This window comes from Rattus norvegicus, chromosome 1 (assembly GCF_021556685.1).
Source record: "Rattus norvegicus strain SHRSP/BbbUtx chromosome 1, alternate assembly SHRSP_T2T, whole genome shotgun sequence".
In the NCBI taxonomy this organism is placed as follows: Eukaryota; Metazoa; Chordata; class Mammalia; order Rodentia; family Muridae; genus Rattus; species Rattus norvegicus.
In genome coordinates, this window is record NC_141534.1 from 120483361 (window position 1) to 120488949 (window position 5589).

The window sequence follows — 5589 nt, forward strand, 5'->3', positions numbered from 1 at the left end:
TATACTTTTTAATGCAAACATTATAATTAGCTTGTCCGGTTTCCCCAAACATATTCCTTTTGTGATCTATTGTGATTATGTTACATCTGCTGATTGCTGTAATAACAACCAGGGGCACTAGGAAACAAATTTTACACAAGAAGACGGCAGCACTCATCCTCTTCCTTCTTTCCTATTGGTAATACTGTTTAGACATGTCTCAGTTTTTGAGCACATCACCTAAGTTTATTCCCCATGATCATTTGATATTGGTTAAAGAATGTGTCTTTCACTGCTACAGTTTACTTGGAGAGCTTGTGCCTCTGATGTCAGTCATTTCTGTGCTTTGCCTCTTTTTATGTAGCTGGTTTCATCCTTTATGTGCAATCATTTATCTGCTCATTTTCCATATATTTCAATCTCAATGTTACCTAATGCCCAATTTAACACCTCCTCTACCTTGCAGAAACAATTTGCAGTAGGTGAGAACTGTGGACCAGTGCTGCAAAACAATGGTAATATTTCACACCTTGTCTAATCTGGATTTTAAAGGAAGATATTCTTTTGTTTACTGATTAAATGTGACACTGGTGACTGCAAACAGACAGATTCAGACAAGCTGCTGCCTAGAAAAAGCTCAGATCAGATCATCTACCTGGAAGAGTGAGAGACCAGCAGAGCTTTCTGGAAGAAACGCTCTCCAACCTGCTGAGCTATGCTGTAAGCTTTGGGACCTGTCATTGATGTCAAGATAGACTTTTGGTGATTTAGCTGTCTTTGACTCATTTCTTTTCTGTAAATAACCTTCCCCATATTCCTATAAGTTGCCCAAATAAAACTCACTGACTCCCCCCCCCAAAAAAAAATGTGACACTGGTGTTTTTCTTGCTCTCTTGAACTCACTCCCCATCACTCTGTCATACAAAAAGATTTATAAGACTCTCTCTCTCTCTCTCTCTCTCTCTCTCTCTCTCTCTCTCTCTCTCTCTCTCTCTCTTCTCTCATTCACTTGCTCTCGCTCTCCCTTCTCCCCTTCTCCCTCCTCCCCCTTTCCCTCCCCTCCCCCTCCCTCGCCCTCTTTCTCTTCGGATTTTTGAGGCAGAGTCTCTCTGTCTATCCCTGGCTGTCTTGGACTCACTCTGTAGACCAGGCTGGACTGCAACTCAGAGATTCACCTCCCTCCTAAGTGCTGGGATGAAAGATGCCATTTTTAAATCTTAAGAAAGTATCTCTTATGCTTACTAAGGCTTATATTTTTTAAAAACCAAAATTTTCAGAAGGTATCTCTTTAATATCTACAAGAAATTGAAAGTTGTATATACATATATTATTTATGTTAATAAAATTGAATTAAATTTAAAATTTATATAATGGGAGTTCCCAGAATTTAGCAATATTTTCAATCCTTCAATAAACCAGAAAACTATCAATTCTTTAAATATCATCTAATGAAATATTTTATTTATTAAGATCTGGAGGAAGTTAGGAGAGGGTAATAAATATGCTCTTCATAGATGTTTCATTAAGGGATTTAAAAAAAACCCAACTTCTTGCAGTAATTTAGACCAAAGCAAGCCCAAATTATAATCCTCTCCTTCCGTCTGGAGTGTGTGGACTATAGCCACTCTTTTGTCTGTCTGTTATGTGTGTCTGATCTGTCTGTCCTTAACGAAGGGTTTTGTTCTGTATTAAATGAACTGTATAAAAAACAGTATGAGAAAGGAATGGGGAGTATTTTCTTACAGAGATCTTTAACTCAAAACTAAAAGCAGATGCTATCAACTTATATACATGTTATATCCCATATTTATGGATATCTGAACCACTGGGCAATCTCTCCAGCTTATACATTTTTAAAAAGTTTCATAAAATAAAATTTTACATTAACGTTTACATCAATTTTAAGACCTTGATTTCTTGTTGCTTTTTTTTTTTTTTGCTCTGCTCTATACAATGTGTTTAAGTGACTTAGGCTTTCTGATTTTCTCTGTGCACTTGAGCAGTTAGATAGACCTGGAGTCTCTGTCCTCTCAAGTGTGTAAACACTGGCAATCCTTTCCAGGTCACCGTCTATTTACAGTATCTGGATTAGTGATGATGGGTTTTGAATTATCTTTAGCAAAACCTACAGGGTGTTAACATCTCAATTTTCTTTCAACCAGATATCTTCATGGCTTCATCACACTCAAAGATCGATGATGCATGCCAGGAAGACAGATGGATGGTGGGAGTGACCATGTGTAGGGCAGGATCAGCCTCAATCCATCCAAGAAATGCAGAACTTACAGCCTAGCTCCAGAGCTTTCAGCATGTAGGATCAGGGCTTCTGGACGCTTTGGAAAATAATGGAGTTGCCACCTTTAAGGAAATTCTTCCTTCATGCTACCCTACTGCTACCCTGCACCAGATATGTCAGTTTCACCACAAACACCAAAGATTTCCTGTTCTTGCTGAAGGCTCCAGTTCTCCTGTTGGGTAAGCTTTCAGGAAAATGAGAAATGGGAAGAAGGCCAAGGGAAAGAAATTGGCCAGCAGGAACACTACAGAGCCAGAGATCCTGGCATGATCCCTGGCCTTTAACCACTAGACCCAAGTTGCATGCCTTTTTGCCCCCAACATTGACAATTTTTTCAAATTCAAACAGACTTCCTTGCTCCTGCCACAAGCCCTTGTTTATGGGGGCCACCAACAATATCAAAGAAGCTGTCGGGAACAACCAAGAGTCTCCCTGGCATCAGAACGGACTATTGTAGAGCTTTGATGATAGAAATTGATGATAGAAATTGAACTTTATATCATGCTGTATATCAGAATTAGAGAGAGAGAGAGAGAGAGAGAGAGAGAGAGAGAGAGAGAGATCAAAAATGGACCTAAGCAAGGTGGAATGACACAGGACAAATGACTCTGGGACAAATATGCGCCACATGAAGAAAAGGCAAGTAGAGCCAAGCAGGATTGTAGAATCTTTGGGGATGGAGAGTGAAGACAAAATTCATTATGGAATGTTTCTCAATTCTTCTAGACAACTGAAACCTTTAAAATAAAAACTTGGAGAAAATGGATAGGAAAAAAGGCCATGTTGTCATTTGTATTTTTAAGCACTATGCAACCCTTCCCTCTTGTCTAAATAAGTCTAGTATGTTGCCACTGAACACCCCTACCTTCCTCTCCATTATTACATGTAGCTTATTTCTTATCCTTGGCTTTTAAACTCTAAAAATGGAGCTGAAGAGATGGCTCAGAACTTAAGACCAGGTCCTGATCTTCCAGAACCAGGTTTTGGTTCCTAGCACCAATATAGTAGCTCACAACCCTTGCTAACTCCAGTTCCAGGAAATATGACACCTTTCTTATGGCTCCCATCAGCCCAGCCTTGCACACTTATACATATGAAATAAAAATAAAATCATCATTTAAAAAAACAAATGACAAATTATAAAAACAAATTTAATTCCTGGCCAAAGAAAGAAATATGCATACATACATGTATAAATTTAAACATGCATATCCTTTATTACTTTGTCTGTTGGCATTTTATCTATAACATTAGGACTGGGTAAAACAGAGGTATAGAATATTTAAATTATAACTACACCATTCTCCCTTTATTCAGTAATCATCTCAGAACTGCAATGTAGCATTTACATCGGAACTTCCAAGCACCATTCTCACATTAATTTCACTTCTAATTTATTCCATATATTTAACCCATATGCCTGTTTCTTTCCATAATTTACCTGTTCTTCTGTTTGTTCTCAGCACTTTATTAAGGACCAGCTTGAGTGACTCATTGAATTTTTAGACTATTCTACTGCTCTCATTGACAGATTCAAGGATGGTAGTATGTAGGTCAGTGACAGAGACTTGCCTAGCATACATGAGGCCCTGGGCTTAAACCCCCTGCACAGCATCAAAAAAGAAAATACAGACTCTGTCTTGGAACAATTTTGTCCCTATTTCCTTTGCACGATATCTTAGCCTTTTAATATTGAATATTAGATGACGATGTCTAAAATATGCTGTAAGCATAATTTAAAAATTTCGGGTTAAATATGAGAACCATTTACATTAGTACAAAAGGAAAGATCCCTGATTCTTCAAATTCAGTAGTTTTCTTAGTGTGCTTGAAGTGAGAAAACATATTTACTAAATAGTAACTGACTTCAGACTAAACCAGAGGTCAGTCTGATCCTCAGGCATGCTCAGTACTTACAGGAACTTCCGCTAATCAGCATTGCTTGGCTTCTGAAACCATAGGTTCTATTCTGCTCCTCTTAAATCTTATTACTTTTTTCTTAAATTAGCTGTGGGCTTCTCTACCTGTTCTTTCCCAAGGTGCTGACATGATGGTTTCCTTCACAATGCTGTGATTCCCCTTAGATGCCCATAGGTGAACATGCTGCCCTTGCCTCCTGAGTCACTCAAGGTAATCATTAATGTGGGTGGATCCAGAGATCTACTTCTTAAATGCAGGTGGATCCCAGATATCTACTTTCTGAATGTGGGTGGATCCAGAGGTCTACTTCTTCTCTTGTGGATGAACAGTCAACAGGCCTGTAAAAGTAAACTTCCTTCAGATGAAAGGGTGAAGCACTCACCTATTGTGTGAAGTATTATGTACACTGTATATGATTACATATTACTATATCCTTACTAAGTGATCCTTAGACAAAAAGATCTAGTCAGTCATATTCTACCACCTAAGCCTATATTCAGGTTTCCCTCATACTCCTTTCACAAAAGGCCACCCCTTCTGTTTAACAATCCCCCCCACACACACTGTAAAGTCACTGAGTAGTAACAAATTGAATCTGTAATCATTGGCATTTTATACAAATGGTACCAGAATTGTTGGAAGTTCTTCCCCTATTGCCAGACAGTACCAGAGAAATAAGTTTCCCCTCTTGAGATTCTTAGTCTTGTTAATAAAGGAATTAAAGAATGGACAAAAAGAATCTCAAGGACAATTTTATTTGAATTTAAAAGAAAAACCCTTAAGGCAAGCTGTAAATCTTAGCAGCTTCCTTAAGGAGGTGAACAGAGGAGGGAAGGAACAAAGCTATGTCTTACGAGTTACTGGCATCGAGGTCTACTACCTGGTAGAAAGCAGTCCCATGGTGGGCACTTGGGTGGAGACCGCTTTAAAGAAAGATTAAGGAAACCCAAAGTATGAGAAAAGGTGTGCATAGGTTCTAGCCAGCATATGAAAGAAACAGACAGAAAAAGGAAAAAGGAAAAGTTGTACTACTCAAAAGAGAGGAAATTCATTTCTGGGAGTGGGGAGGAATTCTGGAAAGGAAACTGCAGTATCTCCTTAAAGAAATAATTTTTCCAACTTGCAATCCCACCAGCAATGGAGGAGTGTTCTTTTCCACATCCTCACCAGCATCTACTGTCACTTGAGTTTTGGATCTTAGACATTCTGACTGGTGTGAGGTAGAATCTCAGGGTCATTTTGATTTGTTTTGTCCTGATGACAGTGTCCTTTTTGTTACAGGAGCTTTTCAATTTTATGAAATCCCACTTGTCTATAATAGATCTTAGAGCCTGAGCCATCGGTGTTCTGTTCAGAAAAATTTCCCAATATTCCAATGTGTTTGAGGTTCTTTC